This window comes from Ixodes scapularis, unplaced genomic scaffold (genome assembly GCF_016920785.2).
Source record: "Ixodes scapularis isolate PalLabHiFi unplaced genomic scaffold, ASM1692078v2 PGA_scaffold0__279_contigs__length_252992795, whole genome shotgun sequence".
NCBI lineage: Eukaryota > Metazoa > Arthropoda > Arachnida > Ixodida > Ixodidae > Ixodes > Ixodes scapularis.
The window spans coordinates 225,089,620-225,107,052 of NW_024609835.1; the positions used below are offsets into that span (position 1 = coordinate 225,089,620).

At 45.8% G+C, this 17,433-nt stretch overlaps 1 long non-coding RNA gene and 1 pseudogene across 2 annotated transcripts; one reads left to right on the forward strand and one right to left on the reverse strand.

Annotated features, from left to right (window-relative positions):
- LOC115309935 overlaps nt 1–17,433 on the reverse strand; it is a 110,553-nt pseudogene that overhangs the window by 32,737 nt on the left and 60,383 nt on the right.
- LOC121833423 lies at nt 11,160–16,856 on the forward strand. 2 transcript variants are annotated; one of them, XR_006076702.1, is made up of 3 exons: nt 11,160–11,285; nt 14,098–14,259; nt 16,730–16,856. It is a non-coding gene; the product is annotated as an uncharacterized LOC121833423 (long non-coding RNA). The 2 variants fall into 2 exon arrangements; XR_006076701.1 differs by having other exon boundaries at nt 14,116–14,259.

Consider the following 17,433-nt stretch of genomic DNA (forward strand, 5'->3'; position numbering starts at 1 on the left):
GGATTTTTAGTAAAAACCATGTGTTGATTGTCACTAAGTAAATGCCAATTAGCGAATTATATGCCATTATCTTACTTAACCTGACAATTAGTTCGCCATATCATGTTCCTCTGGCCGAATAACTCAGCTGCACAGAATGTAAAAGCGTAGATTTCACGGCTTTTTTTTAAAGATATCGATAAGTCATAAAAACTCTTTGTATAGTAACTATATACCCATCAGAACCTTGAACTAGAAAACATTGCCCTTATCTGGAATCAGGGAAAGAGGGTGTCATACCAATACCATACAGATTCCTAAGTAGACAGCTAAATCATCATTGGTCTTGAAAGCCTTTCTGTGCTCTTGGTCAACCAAAATTTTTAGTTCCGCAAAAAAGATGCTTCCGTTGGTTTTTACTCCTGGTCCAGCTGTAAACAGACAAAACTGTAATTTTAATAACATATTGATTTACATTGAAATAAACACGATTGTCTAGCTACAAAAAGGTTTAAGACTAATTGTATATATAGTTGTCTGGTTGTAAACGATTCGCATTATACATGGCAAGTTTATGCGATTATAAGACTGAGATTGTGTATTATCAAGTAGCAGTACAGCAGGCATTCGGAAGCAGTAACAGTAACGTGATGAAATTTCACGTAATCGACAAAAAATATTATGTCTAATGCTTATACGAAAAAAAAAAAAATTTTAATGTATCTTCAAAGATGAATAGCGTATGGAACATAGTTTTGAAGAAACGATCACTTAGATTTGTAGAAAAAAAACCTGAAGAGAACTACTGAGGAACGAAGAAGAATATAATGTTTAATAAAAATCACCACCCTTCCCTGTAACATCACCACGCACTAGAGAGCACTCGAGAGTGTCTGTAGTAGTAGGTCAAAGAGCCTAGGTGGTAGACATTGAAAATATTCTAACTGGCGCAGACATGCAGCATTGGTCAGCGGAACAAGTGGTCTTGTGTTTGGATCTCTGTGGAGGATGAGTATACAGGGTTACTGGAAAATATATTTATGCAGATTTTATGACTAATATCAACACAAAAGAGGTAGAAAGGTGAGGTTTGAAGCACCACGTTAAAAAATACCTAAAGGTTTATTTAAGCTGCCTAACGTGGTGTTATCTCCTTTTGAGGATGCGGAAATTTGTTTTGTTTTTGATGCGGACATGCTGGATCGGGCCTGGGCGGAAGTGGAGTATCGATATATTCTGAGGGCTACTACAGGAGCATACATTCAACTCTGTTTTCTACAATACATCTTTGGGTGTTGCTTAATATTTTCTGCAATCCATTTTTTTTGTTTACAACATATGAGTGCCTAAATTTTGAAATATATTTTGTAGTTAGCTGCACATCAATTTAATTCTTATTGAGTGCTTGTGCACAATGTCTTATTTATGTTGCCGTAGAAACAAAAAGGTATGCGCATGGCAAGAAAATTGTATGCCCGGACATGTGAAAGGACAAATTTCTGGGGCTAGGATGTTAGTTATAAAGTGTCCGATGTTTTAATAACACATTTCGGGATCCCAACTGGATGGCTGACCGCCTGAGTGATTGCCTACGCGATGCCGTGACACAATTGAGCGGTACCACTCGCTGATTGTGCTAAAGCGTCCTGTAAGCGCTGTCAATTTGCCCGAAAGCATGTCCACGAGAACGAAGTGATAGTCCCTGACGATCTACTACTACAAAAAAACTTAAGTGACATGTAACAAAGTGCGTACTCAAACTTGGCAATTAAACAAGCCAGAAATCATGAGCTTAAAGGACACATACAAAGAAAAACAAATTAATCAGGCTGTATGGAAAAAGAATATTATAAAACGAATTTAGAACGAAGAAAAGAATTAGAGCTATATTTACGGCGCAAACCAAATTTGTAGTTGGCGTCCGCGGGAGCCGCCTATGGTCACGTGGTAGGCCTGTGCGCCGCCGCGCTGTGTCGCCGTCGCCGCAAAGTCACGCCGCCGCCGCGCGCCGAGTGCTGTGCGACGCCGCTTCAACGCGTTTCTCCACGCCGCCGTCGCCGCCCCGCAAAAGTTCGTCTGCTTCTGCGCTTCTGTCATCTGACAGGCGCACAGGTCTATCACGTCTGCTTGCGTTTTTCCAGCAGTTTACTTTGGGCTCTAAAAGTTAACTATTAATCTTTATTATTTGTTATACTTCAAACAAAGATGAACAAGTTACTCTTAGAGGCAATAGGAAACTTCCGAAAGAGCGCATGCACCACGTGACAAATATGTACCAGTCACGTGACAAATAGAGACCACTTTTCCGCGGCACCCACGGACGCTATCTGCGAATTCGTATCGCGCCGTAAATATAGCTCTAAAAATTTTTGTTTTCTTTTGTAAATTCGTTTTATGACTTCCTCTCCCAACCAGGATGTTTAATAAATTGTTTATTTCCTTTGCATGCGTCCTTTAAGGGACGCTGGCGAGAGCTACGGTATTTAGAGCGACCTTCGTCCAGATACCCGAGTTGGTCAAAGAGAGAGCGAACGACCGACAGAAGTCTCATGCAAAGTTGCTAAAACTTGTTACTATTACAGACTCAAGAGACGTTTTGGTGCCGCGCGAATAAAGCAACCGCGGCGTCAATGGCCGAATTTTGATAGTTCCGGTTCTGGTTCTACCCGCAAAGGAAAGATTACGTCCATGTGTTTTTCTTTGGTGACATACCTATAGGTCAAAGCGCTGTTTAGAAGCAAGTCTACGTTTCCCACACTTGGTGTGAGCACTGTGGGAATTCAGAATCGAGAACCGGTGAAGATGTAGCGCATGCGCCATGGCGGAGTCGCTTGTTAGTCATCATGTAATACTCGCAAGAAACAAAGACTCTGTGCGGTCCTACTTTGGCCGCCATCGGTGTATGCCTGAAGTGTGCACTGAAGCATACAGAAAAGCATTCCAAACGGCCGTTCGTGCAGGGTGCGAGGTGATGTCCTTGTAACTCATTTTGCTTTCGTGTTTCTGAGTCAACAGATGGTCACTGGACGTCTTGTAATGTTCATGCACTGGATTGACCGAGCGTTCGTGTGAACGGTTGTTCAAAGTGCACAAGCTTTGCCTGTGCACTTCTGCTCGTCCTCCGTCCGTCTTTAAGCTGTTTTAAAGCGCAGCTCTTAGCCGCACGTTCTCGTGTTTCGCGGCGTCGGCGTCGGCGTCGGCATCGCCGTCGCCGTCGGCGTAACCACCGCGCTAATTTCAGTGGGACATCGAATTGGCTTGAAAGTAAACATATTCGACAGATATCTGCCTGGTTGGGTGAGAGTTAAAGTCTGAAAATGTATCTCCAGCCAAAAAATGAAAGGCAACCCGACGTTTCAAAACCAACACGGTTTCTTCTTCAGGGGTCGCGCGTTGCCATTTTGCCCGCTAATTATAGCGAGAAATCTGAATTGGTGTTGAGGTCCCGTGACATCAATTTTCCCACTAAATTTAGCGGGTAACTTAACCCGCTCAATTAAGCGGGAAACTTGTTTCGCTAAACTTAGCGGGGCAATTTAAGACGCTAAATTCAGCGGGAAACATTCCGCGCTAATTTTAGAGAAAAATTTATCGAGGAAATTCAACGGGAGGAGAAGAGGAGGAAGAGAGATGGAGGATTAGGGGAGGAGAAGGGAGGTGGAGGATGAAGGGAGGAGGAGGGGAGGGGCATACACTCTACTCCGTACCCTCCCCTCCTCTCCTCAAGAGCTGCGTTGTAATTTCGCATTACAGAGATTTGTGAACGTCCTTCACGTTTTCGCTTCTTAATGCACAACCAACTCGGCCACATTTTAGCAGTACTAAATCCTTCAAAAACTTCGTAGTGAACAAGAGCCGGACGCGCTTGCACGGAGAGTAGAAAAACTTAACTTGAAGCTCAATGAGAAATCGAAGGAAGGGTAAAATGTAAAGAACAAGTACCCCAGGCATGTGACAAGTGCGAACATATACAAATCCTGTCACCGACAGCTGTCCCCGTTGGTGGTGATAATATGAACAGAACTAAAGATAAGTGCTGATTATAATCACGCCCTATACGCAGCGCAGCCTATCTTAAGATTGAGATTATGATACATGATTGAATTGTGTATCTACCCGCGTTGACAAAGGTAGAAGGAAGCTTATAATCGCGCCATATGAAATGCGTATTAATTTCCCATGTACGTCACAGAATTCAGCTGTCCTAGTTTTATACCAAGCTTGTGAGCTATTACGTAAAGGGCTAGCCATGTATCTAATAAAAAGTTTATTTGCAAGAAAAAACAAGAAACAATGGCGCTTGGAAGCACCGACCAGTAACTTTCACCGACATCGCTCCGGCCGATTGGTTGAAGTCGAAGGGTGAGCGAATGAAAAATATTTTTCTATTTTTCGCACGCACTTACGAAAAAAAATCCGGTTAACCCAAGGTGTCCCCATTATTGTATCGTTTTCGAAACACCAACGGGGCTGTTAATAACACAGAGAAAACAGCTTCCCCAAATCACGGTTTTCACCACGATGATTGTGTCCAGGACCGATATCTGATTCCGTGGTGCACGGTTTCAAGGTGAGTGATGTTGAAGTTTTCTGTATGTGATCTACCTTGCTAAAACCTCTATAGGGTGCTAGACGTTTGTAAGGTGTTATATCGTCTTTTTGTCCTTGCGAACCATACAATGCCAAATAAGCGCAAATAGAAATACGAAGGCACTATACACATTCGCAAAGCTCGACGTCCCGGCTTGTGCCCCATCCATGAAAAAAAGGCTCCATAAACACCTAAGCACTTCTTATGAGTTCTGAATGCGAAAGCATGCGTGCCGTTCTTCCACTCCCGTGTTTCGTTTGCGGCGTATTTGCGTCGCCCGTGGGGGCGAGCGGTCTCCCAGCTCTCCTCGCAGCTCTGATCTTCGACGCTTCTTGTTACAGGCGTGCTCGCGGCACGGACACGCAGCGCAACGGGGCGGTGGTCGTTGAAACTGACGCGGGCAGAGACCAATTTGGAGGCTCGTCAACGCGCGCCAGCCAATGGGTCCGAAGGCGAAATCCATCACCATTACTCCGCTCCTTTTGGATCGGGGAAACTAGGTGCCGTTGTCTAGGCTTTTCGCGTTTTTTCATAGCTGGGAGCTGGCTTCACTTGGAAAAAAGATTCCCAGGCAGCACAAGACATTGTGCCGACATTGGTCTCAGCATGGTTAAGGTGGCCCCATATGGGCCCAGCTTGACCAGTCTAGAGCCAGCATTCATGATGCCGGCACTAAACTGGCTACATGACGGCTACATTGGCCGTTTCTGCCAGCGTCCAACCAATATTGCGGCATCCCGGCTACATGACGGCAACATTGGCCGTTTCTGCCAGGTTACAAAAGATATTGCTGCGTCCCGGCTACATGACGGCAACATTGGCCGTTTCTGCCAGCTTCCAAAAGATATTGCTGCATCCTGGCTACATGACGGCAACATTGACCGTTTCTGCCAGCTTCCAAAAGATATTGCTGCATCCCGGCTACATGACGGCCACATGACGGCAACATTTGGCGTTTCTGCCAGCTTCCAAAATGTAGTGCTGAAAATATATGAAGTTCTATATCGGGCTCTGTTTTGCAACCACCGAATGACGGCACTGCACCAGCCAAGTCGCGGCAACATCGCCGGGATTCTTTCATATGTACTAGGAATATTTAGACACATAAGCATTTTTGCCTATAAAACCTTAACCACCAGACTTTAAAACCTGAATTGATTGATGTTTCTTTCATCTTCAAGCGCTGCTCTTAGGCGTCCGTTTCTGGCTTGAGCGGCGTTGCCGTCGGCGTAGCAGTAAAGCGTTGGCGTAACACATTTTCGTGACGCGCCACAAAAAGGCGTTACGCCGACGTGTTACGTAACGCGTCACGAAAAAGTGTTACGCGACGCCGACGCGTCACGAAAAAGCGTTACGTGGAAACGTTACGCGACGCCGAGGCGTCACGAAAAAGCGTTACGCTGACGCCGAGGCGTCGTGGAACGCATCGTCATAACGTTTTTTTGGGACGCCCCGGCCTCGGCGTCGCGTAACGCTTTTTCGTAACACCTTGGCGTCGCGTAAGGCGTCCGCATAACGCTTTTTCGTGACGCGTCGGCGTGATGCTTCTTCGTGACGCCTCGGCGTCGCGTAACACTTTTTTGTGACGCGTCGGCGTAACGCTTGTTTGTGACACCTCGGCGTCGTGTAACGCGTCGGCATAACGCTTTTTCGTGATGCGTCGGCGTAGCGCTTTTTCGTGACACGTCAGCGTCGCGTAACGCTTTTTCGTCACGCCTTTGCGTCGCGTAACGAAAAAGCGTTACGCCGACGGCGACCGTAACGGTAGCCGTAACGCGTCGGCGTGACGCGTCGCCGTTGGCGTAACCGCGCGGTGCATTATGGGAAACGTGCCATAATGCACCGCGGTGCCGCGTGTGCTGCATTATGGGACGTCTCCCGCAAAGCACCAAGCGAGAGGGAGGAGGAGGAGAAGGGGGAGGAGGGAGGAGGAGGAGGGACAAGGATGAAAAAGAGGCAGGAGGAAGAGGGCTCCCCCCTGACAGCTCCCCCCTCCTCCCCTCTACCTACGTCACTGGTGTATGAAAATCTCAAAATAACCCGCTGTTACTGAGCCCCGCAACTCGACCAAAGCTTCAGACAAAAAAAAAAAGATGGAAATACAAATAATTTTTAAGCAAAACATAAAAACTCAAAACAAATACCCACTAATTAATTAAGATATTGCATATCCTCACATATAAAAAAAAAGTCAAGTTAAATTAAGATGTCGAACACCCTGCTCCTTTTTTTTTCTTTTTTGCACATAAGTTGACGTAGATTTCAGTCAGCAAACAAAGGTTATCATGGAACGTATAGCAGGAGAGGAAGCTGGGACATTATGTCTGCTCGCCCAAAAAATTTACTTCAAACTGCGTAGAGAACAAGATAACTCTAGTAATGGCTAGGGAGGCTCAAGTGAGGGTGGGTGCAACTGCTAGATCGGCGATCACGGGAGATGGACGCCATTTAATTGCTAAATTTTGCTGGGAGTCTATGGGCCAAAGGGTCGTTTTCTTTCCTAACTCAGGTCATAAAAGCCCATTAAGGTGCTTGAATAATTTACACAAGGTATAAATGATTACTTTTCCATAGCCACCAGTTTTGTTGCGATAGGTTAAGTATTTTTTTAACGCGAAAAATGGTAAATTCCGCCATCTTGGACGTTGCTGCTTGTCTGGCAACCTTGCTTTCTCCGCTCGGCGTTTGCAATTCTCGGAGCGAGAAGGAAGCGAGAGAGGCTGCGCCAAGGCGTTCGTTGCTTGCAATGGGAGGCGAGAGGAGGAAAGGCGCATGGAGCAACAGAGTTCCAACAGAGCGGGCGCCTGCTCTCGTGCAGGCAACACTGGCGCATATCCTTTCTCAAATCCTCTCCCTCATGCGCCGCCATTAAATTGCAAACGCTCTCCATGTTTTGAGTTGCGCCCACCCTCACTAGAGCCTCCCTAGTAATGGCTGGCCACGCTAGCGACACCGGCCACCGAAATATAAACTGCAGTAGAGTTGGGTCGAAACCGAAACTATATGCCGCAGTCATATACTTGTCCGATCCAAAGCCACAGCCAATTCAAAGTCTAATCAAAAGCCACAAGCAGCTTCTGGAGTCTGGATTCTTTTCCGTCCCGTCCGTGCAGACAAAGGCCTGTTTGAACCTTCAACGTGCGTGGGTCAAATGGTAAGTTTTCTCGACTTGATATTCATAATGCATGCCCGAAAAGTATCATCTACATGTGCTGGATGATCTTCCGAGCACCGTAGCTTACGTTGCCACCGTAATTCGGATGATATTTAACTTTTTTCGACGCTTGAGCGGTCTCCGCGATTTCGTGTCGCGTCGCAGTTCTGAGGGATGCTGGCTGCCTTCGGGAAACGATCGCTATCGCTTGTGGAGGCTGTTCGTTCAAGCCTTGCGTAAATGCAAGCCGCTATCTCGAGAATCCCGTGAATGTTCTGCGATACCGGAGCACTGCAGAGACGCTGATCAGATTGTTTCGAAAGTTCGCGTTGCTATGGGCGAGCCCTTCGGACACGCTGTAAGTGCCAGGCGCGCTAAACTGAGCTGTGCTGTCAAACGCGTGGATACGGATCTTAGAACGAACGCCTTGAATGTGTTCGGGACGGCGACACGCGTGAAGAATTGGATGGTTTTTACTTTGACGTGTCGTCTCGTCCTTTCTCACGCTTGCGACAGCGTATCTCGGTCAGCGCGCGCTGGCTTTTTGAGCTGCGTCCAGCGGGATGGCGCGGTTGGGGTGCTGGCGTTTAGCGGGTTTCAGAGGGTTGTTAGAACACGCTCCAAGCTGGGCGTCGTCGTAGCGCTCGCGTGCGGCGTGTGCCCCGCGCCGCCCTGCTCTGCGTGTCGTCGGTGTTCAGGCGCGCGGGCCTAGAGTTGCTGAAAAGTGTTGACAGGACCCTGTTAAGCTCGTCACTTCCGTTGTTTTCTCCCTTACGGGCCCTCCATATATGTCTAGCCTTGCGAGCCACCCAGAGTACTACTACTGTAGCTAATGAAGATTATTATTGTTTGCCTTAATGGCGTTTTAGTTTACCCCGGTCGTATTCGTGACTTCTAGAACCCGGGGGTGCACACATACTTTACATGGCTGAGGAAAGAGGTTATATGTAAGCAGTGATAGAGTGCAGGCGAGCTGGTAATTAATCAACATCTTGTAAACCCTGATATGTTCATTCTTTTTTTTAGCGTTCCCCATATCAGGGTTTACAAGATATAGGTTATACGATTTGATTAAAATGCTCAAGAAAGTTGCAGTGTAAAAATCGCACACCTGGCAGGTGCTCTCGCTTGTATAGTGGACAGCTCGCAATGAAAACTCGCACGTCTGTCCCTTTTCGCACTCCGAAAACGGAAGCTTTGCCATGGTCAGCACATTAACATTCTGTGGTGCTTAGCTGGTGGGGGCAGTAATGTAGGAAGGGGAAGGGGGGCGGCAAGCAAACAATTTTCAAGATGCAATTGCTTTCCCCCCCCCCCCCCCCCCCCACGCACACAGACACAGATGTTCAAAACTTCCGCTGCTGCCGCACCCAAAACAGCCATGACATCTATCGTCTACTTACAAACGTGCACATCATTCTATAAAAAAAAAATATCTACAGTAACAAATGGCTGGGGACCAGTGGCATACCAACTTGTTTTTGAGTGAGGAAGCAAACGACACCCCCCCCCCCCCCCCTCCCCCCTCGAGCCGGGGGTGCGGTGCCCTTGGTATTCCTTCGGTGCCGCCGGCCAGTGTTTGCCCTGCCCAGTGGTGACTGTTTAAGGGGGGGGGGGGGGGCTGCAAAACACATTCCTTGCCCCCCCGGTTGGTACGCCCATGCCAGGGACTTTTCAAGCATTCCCTCATCTATTAGTGTTGAAAATCTTCAGAAGACGTGTATATTCTTGTGTTGAGGTCATGGGGGCAGTGGCATAGGAAAGGGGGGTTCTTTTTTTTAATAATATTGTGTACTGGAAATGACTGATTTTCCTGCAGCCCCCCCCCCCCCTTTTCCTATGCCACTGCCCCCATCACCTAAGCACAAGACAATACACGTCAGAAATTGCACGCTGCTCTAGTTTCTTTTTTTTTTCTTTCGTCAATAAAAATATTTAACCCTACCAAAAAAATTATCGCCAGAACTTTTTTTCTTTTCTTTCCTTTTTTTTTGGGGGGGGGGGGGGGAGGTGGGGTGACGTGTTTGGGATTCCCTAAGTTTTGGAGTGGGTACAAGATACCCACCCCTTTCCCCTAACCCCTCCCTCCCCCTGCGACAAACACATACACATACATGGATTGCCTGTGTCCGATCCCCGTGGCGTCAGTACCGTTTAATCTGAAGTGCACCACCCAATGCTAATTAATTTTGTTTTAATAGAAGCAAAAACATTTGCTTGAAATTATTATAATTCTGAAACCAGAACCACCAATATTTTTATAAACTCGTCGAGGCTCAAAGCCAGTGTCATTCACAACACAAAATTGAGAACTTCTAAACCACTCTGTTCATAGCGCGACAAAATCGCACCACACGCGAAGTGCAGATAAATAAAATCCAACACACTGAACGGCTTCGTGCCAACGCCTTCGTACCCTAATCTCCTAGTACCCCCGTACAGCGTCCGCGCCTCCACACGCAATCCGCACTCCCACTAGAGTCTACTCACACACTTTGAGTGCGGATAAGAATCCAACACAATCCGCACTCGGAGTGCGGATAAGAATCCAAAATTATTCACACTCGGAGTGCGGATTAGAATCCACCACTATCCACACTCGGTGTGCGAATAGGGACAGCCACAAGCCAACTCCCACACCTGCCAGGCGCTCTCGCTTGTACAGTGGAGACACATCCAAATCAAGGAGATCCAGCTTTGAATGTGAAGGGAGTCTCTTAAAGCATTTTTGGAACCATGTCCAAAACCCAGTGCTGGGTACAATTTTAGTCTAAAAGGCTGGTCCAGACTGTTGCTACCCGCTACGACTGAGTCTGATAAAACCAGTCTTCAAGCCTCTTGTGACAGCTTATGATCGTGCTGCGCAGCAGCAATGTTATTCGTGAGCAACTTAAAACCCTGTTTTGTTCAACTTGATCATAGTCGGTTGCAACAGTGTGAACCAGCTTTAACACCTTAGGTGAATGTAATCAACAGTAGCTTCAGGATAAACTTGCGCATTGTACTACCCCAAAGTATTTTGACAACATCTCCGGTGTTGATTCTTGATTTCTATCTCAGCACTACAGAACACGTCAAAAGGCTTGTTGAATGCTGTGCATGTGCCTATCAAGCGAGCTGTGCTATTTCTAGGTGGTGTTTAATTTGTTTTGAAGTTTCCTGGATCTTTTAAGGGACCAGTAGGTATCTAAGCTCCATATGCACACTGTTCTTAATACAATTACTTCATGCAGAAGTTAATCTTTCTTATTTGTTTGAGTTTAATGGTGGTGTCGTCATGGTCTTTGCACTGTCGACGACAAGAGAAGCGTCATGTTGCACTTGTTCTTTTGTTGATCCGTGAAGCAAGTTCTGGTTTCTTTTTTGTTCCAGAATGTCAGTCTGAGTCTTATTCATGATGTTGCAGGAAGTCTGTATGATGACGAAAAAACTGCAGGTGACTAGAAGCTGCCGATGAGCTGGCAGTCCGGATGGCAGCTATCAACACGGCAAGGGCCTGCAGGCGCATCAGCCCTCCCCCCGTTCCTCTACTGCCATTGGAGACAGGATGCTTTGTAAAAGGTGAAACAGGGCCCTTGCACTGCTTCCCCAGCACCCTGCTGGATTTATCTCAGATTTTGATTTTCAAAACAAACAACATTACAAACTGTAAAATACCGAACAAACGCCCACTCTAAATTGGAGATAATCATAGAGAGCTGGGGGTTGAGCACTTGGTAGGTACGATAGTTGGTAAGTGTTCATGGTCCCTTGCTTGGTCTGTGCAGGGAATTACGAATAGCTGCATTTGCGGAGCTAGTTAATTATGCAAACACAAAAAAACAAAGCGTGACCTTTTTTTTTTTCTTTTTTTATAAAAATGCATTCTGAAAAGTGTTCGATTAGCATTGGCTGTTACTAAAGCCTTCAATTTACTCTTCCGAGTTAGAACAAAAGAGCAACCCATCTTTTCTTGTACACCACTTTCTGTGGCAATAAAAAGAAAGCTGGGGGGGGGGGGGGGCAGGGCAGGCAGGTGCAAATGGCTCTGTGTTAGCGCACCACGTAGTTCTGAACTTCTTTTGGTCTCGGTTTGAGTTCGGGTTTTGGCATGTCAACCACGCAGTTGCTAGAGTGAATCTTTTTTGTACGAGAATTGCAGTTGAGGGAGTTGAATTGGGATTGCCGAGCATGGCAGGCACATTCACATCTCTTCACTTTCGGGTTACCCTGCACTGCCCGAAGGCATTATTGCAGGGGGGGGGGGGGGAGGGGAGGGGAGGTATGTAGTCAGTCGTGAAGGTAGAAATACGCCCGTGCATATGTACAAAAAAAGAAAGAAAGAAAGAAATGCAGGCACACAGGTAAACACATTCAAAAACAAAAGCGAGCCCAGAATAAGTTAAAAGCCACATTGGTTGCTCACATTCTATAGTCGGTGACAGGTCAATAAGGAAGTGGAAGCTGCTCCCACCTTTTTCCACTATAGCAGACTGAACCCTGGAGAGGAGGCGCCCTCCTTTCGAGCGTTTGCTCTGCTAAAGGGGAAAGAGGTGGGAGGAGCTTTCACTTCACTCTTGACCTGTCACCGACTATAGGTACCTGCCAACGTTCCATGTTTTTGGACGTAAGCCAACACTTTGACCAGTAGGATGAATTGGGCTGTTGTATATTGGGTGTATCAAGGAGGGGCCAGGCTCTTTAAATCGACTGCAAAATTCGGTTTCTTAACCTATGCACTACGACTTTGTGCAGCGTTGCTCAGGGATGGTCCAATTTTTTTGTAAAATTTGCAAAGAGCGAACTTACCTGAGGAAAAAGTAAAGAAAGAAAAAAGCTTAGCTCCTATGGAAATGCGAAGAAGCCGAAGTTCTTCAAACAATATGGCGCCGTTTCACTAGAGAGACAAAAGATGGCGCAAGAGGTCACGACGCCAACTGCGCCAACGTACGAGCATACGGCGCCGAAAGCTGGTGTCTTTAGCAGACAATCTTTTCGACTCAAAAGTGGCACAAGCTTTTCTGATATCAGTTGCCAATGCATTATTTTATTATCCTTACTGATAAAACATATTGAATGGACACATAATCGATTAGAAAAGTGGTTTGTTGGGATATTTTGGCTGTTTTTTTTCGGAGTACCGATGTCATCTGCTTTGCAGTTCCTTGTTGTTACCGCGCCTGTTTTTGTTTCTGCGACTGTCGCCGCCTGCGGAATGCACTCTACTTTTGAGTTGAAAAGATTGTCTGCTAAAGACGCCAGCTTTCGGTGCCGTATGCTCGTTCGTTGGCGCAGTTGGCATTGTGGCCGCTTGCGCCATCTCTTGTCTCCGGTGCGAAATGGTGCCGTATTGTTCGAAAACCTTTGCCTTCGCCGCATTTCCATAGGAGCTAAGCCTTTTTCTTTCTTTACTTTTTCCTCAGGTAAGTTTGCTCTTTGCAAATTTTACAAAAAAGTGCACCATCTGTGGGCAGCGCTGCAGAAGTCATAGCGCGATAGGTTAAGAAACCGAATTTTCCGGTCAATTCAAGGAGCCTGGCCACTCCTTGATACACCCAGTAGTTACCAGATATGTGTGCAGGTCACTCATGCAGTTGTTAATGACCATTGGTACCCAACTCAACCTCGTGCAGGGTGTCTATGAACTGGAAAAATGGTAATGTTGAGGAAGTTGGCGATTGCAAAAGCCTGAAGGTTTCCACCCTAATCACCATCGATCAGGGATATTCAGCCTTTCTTTGTCTGAATGTCAGCAAAAGACACGTGTGGTGTGACACATAAACCTTCCTACTCAGGAACGCAGCCAGCTTGCCAATGTAAATCTCTGCTTGGAAACTATAGAGTCTTGGGAGAATCCAGAGATACAATTTAATCTCGAAATGTATGAAAAACACAAACTTCTGTACTCTAAATGAAGTGCTGCTGCTTATGACAGTGCTGCTTATGGCAGATTTGTGGAATGGTTTCATAGTGCGACACGTTGTCTCTAGAGCTACCCATTTGCTCCTGAATGGACTTTCCATGGGATTTTTTTACAGGCTGTGAACATCATGGCTATTGAGGTAGTTTCTGCTGCGGGGAAGGGAATATCCCTCAGCTTGACAGTCCACAGAAGCTTTAGCAGCCAGGATTTTGGATGTTGCGAGAGCAATGACGTTTGCCTTTAGCTCATATTTTTTGCCACAAGTTGTCAACCAACCGCCAGGGTTGTCTCATCCGACAGCAGGACATGCCGGCTACTGTGGCTTCATTTAATGCTGTCGCTTAGAGACCACCTTTAATGAGTGGGTGGTATAGAATGCTAGAACGCAGAGGTGCATTCCAGACACCATGCTGTAGCATCTGCTGCTGGGATGTTCTGATTGTTTCTCATTGCAGTCATTACAATTTTCAGATTGTTTCTTTTCTTCAGTGGGAGCTCATGAAGGTGGCACTGTGCACTGAGGGACAGAGTGGCTGACAGTGAACTGCCCAAGACAACCTGCTGGCTCTCGTGACCATCTCCGAAAGCCTTTGGATGGGCTAATTGACAGGCATGCCTGGACATTTATAAACGGTAAACACAATCAAGACTACCTTTGAATTACGCCTTGGTCTAACTGCTGTTGCCAGGATACCGTGTTCGGCTGCTAGAATTGAACTGGATATGCTAAGCGCAACATGTTGCCAAGTAGGGACACGCTGGGACGCTTGTCCACAAACTCTGCTTCCCAGTCCATGAGCCACCAAAGACCCAGCCAAAGAGATCCCAAGTCAAGTCAAAGTTTTCTGTTAATCTTGCTAGTAGCAGCGTCGTAGTCGTTAATTAAAATGTCGGCGTTGCCCCGCTCATTGCGGCACACCGAGCAAAGCAGAGCGAAAGAACGGAGATAAAGACTACCAAAAGTGACGTCATTAGCAGGGTCAAACAACCCTTGCTTGCCAATAGGCTGACTTGGGGATGCCAACGATGATGTCACAAAGCTTTGGACAGGTTACATGTGGAAGAAAGGCTCAGTGCATGCCCTGCTATAATTGCTGCACATATTCAAAATAAATGCAGTTTATAATGTATTTTGCCCAAGTTTAGTGCGATTACTGAACTAACGAGCCAAAATGCTATGTAAGTCTGCTCCTAACTCAGATTTCTTACAAAGTCCTTCAAGCTCCCTTTAATGCTAGTTTGACTTATTTGCACAAGCCTGTGCCAGTGCACAAACTAGAGCCTATACATTGCTGTACTATTTTACATTTAATGCACTGCCAAAGGAAAAGGTTCAGATACAATTAAGTCCAAGCAGCTAAACCACCAATTTGAATGTGACATACAGTAGACTCTCATTATTTCAAACTCAAGGAAGCCACGAATTTTGCATGAATTATCGAAAGCTCAAATTATCAGAAGTTCATCTAAATATGTTGCAAGATAAATTATGATTTTCTATATGGATGGCTACACATACAAAACAGATATTTCATGATTTCCTCTGCACAGGCCCATTAATCATAAATTCATAAGCTGGTATGCCATTCATGAAACATTGGTAAAATTTATGACACAAGTTTATTCAACCCTCAAAAAAGTTGTTTATCAGGGACTGTTTAGACAGCTCATGACACCTTAAAACAAAATTAAGTTTGTTCAACCAGAAAAAAGTTGTCTATTAGGGACTGTTAAGCAGGGACCCATGAGTAATGGAAACGGGCATTGTGCTGCAGTTTCTATAGCAACTTGCGTGAACACTGCGATATAAATCCATGCCGCCACATCACAGCATCCTTGCAAATTGATATGGAAACTGCCGCGCGGCGCCCGTTTTTGCCGCTCATGTGTCCTCTGCTTCAGAGACGTATATAGAGATAGTTTAACCATTCATATGGATGTATAGAAGGCAAATGAGGAGGCGCCTTTCGCTTAAGGTGGGCTGGGCATGTTCCAGAGCATTTTCACAAATTCGTATGTGGCCAACCAGCAGCCGCGCATAATATCCTGGCAGTGGTTGTGAGAAACAAAATTAATGAGCTCGTCGGAGTAACTCTCGGTGACTGGGGTGCAGTGATGTTTTGATCGTGGTCATGCAAAATCACGGTGGAAGATATAGAAAATATCAAAAACGTGCGCAACCTGCTGAACGATTGACGTATTCCGTACACCAGGCGTTGAAGCGATCAGACTCCATTTGAGCAAAACAGAAATCAAGCGGAACATTAGTTTCCTACATCTACTTGCATAACCATAATCGATACAGTGCATGCACCATACTTTCAACCATGGAGAGTTACTACATTTAACTCCAATGCACTTATCAAAACCGTTTCTCGCTACCATAGCTAGGGGATTATTTTCAGCTTTTGGTTTGCCAAGAGAGATTGTCGAACCCTCTATCTGCGTCTGATGCAGGCCTTGGCTCTGCTTGCTCCTTTCATATACCAAGATCTATCTGTACGGCTCTGCTCTGCTTTAGCCCTGTAGAGTGTGCTTTTTACTGAGCACCAGTGCACCGCAGGAAAACAAAGCCTGTGAAAGCAAGCTTCACAGGTGCTGCTTCTCCGCAGTGCACCGGTGCTCGGAAAGAAGTGAGCTCAACGGGGCCGCGAGAACAAAAAGTATGAATTACACGAAAACGTCGTTCAAATTAAGCGGCTAATGAATACATTGAAAACGTAGCGGGACAGCCCAAGTTTTGAAATTTGTTTGACTTAACCAGAGGTATTAAATCTCCGAGTTTGAATTATCGTGAGCCTACTGTATACTCTAAAGGAGATATGGCTCACTTGATTGTGCTTAATATCACTGAATGGTTATGCAAATTTTAATTTGCTAGTTTTATTTCTCAAGCACTTGTTGTGTTGGGTATTCAAATCAATGCAAATTTTTACTTTGGTTCAATTTACGGGAGTTTTGTTTTATATATCATGTGCAGTAGAAAGGTGGGGAGCTGGGCTAGGTAGTAAACACGTTGCTTGCTGATGTTAACCATGTATGTCATATACAGCTTGTTGTGATTGTGTATTGATTTTGAATCCTCTTCTGCTCTTTATTTCAGGCTGCTCTTATATGCACCATGAAGACATCGAAGAGGTCTCCAATTGAAGGACAACTATAAGCACAAGCATGGAGGGGCATCTAGATGGCGAGCGCAAGGACAACTGTAATGTAAAATTTCTCCCAACTTCAAGCAAGGCATGCCTTCTTCCAATAAAGGCATTGTGGCAAAACTTCTTAATTGGTTCGTTTGTTCAGCTGTCATCTCTACGAACAGCTGATCTCACACAAACAAAATCCTGGCAATGAGTAGTAGAGGTTGTGTGCTCTTTTTCTTGTTGAACTCTTGTTGTTTTGTGTAAGGATAAAAAATTCTACAGGTTAGTATATTGATTGACAGAGCCTATGAACTCTCCATACCAATCCATACCTCAAAAGTTTCATGTGACTTCGGCTTGCTTGAACATGGAAGCTGTTTGCACTAAATAACGGAGCACTAGACCTTTCTGTCTTCTTGAAGCCCATAGCTACGAGCCATCCGCACCAATCCTGCACCTCCGATACGTCAGGTGACACCCCTGGCAAAGGTATAGCCCTTCCAGGGGAGTCGCCTGATGTATCGGAGGTGCGGGTGGTACGGATGGCTCGTAACTTCGGCTTTATCTAAGGCCGAAAGGTATAGTGCTTCATTATTTAGTGCCGACAGCTTTCATGATACCTACGGATAGCCCTCCGTAGTGAGCTACAGACATTCCGTCATTTTAC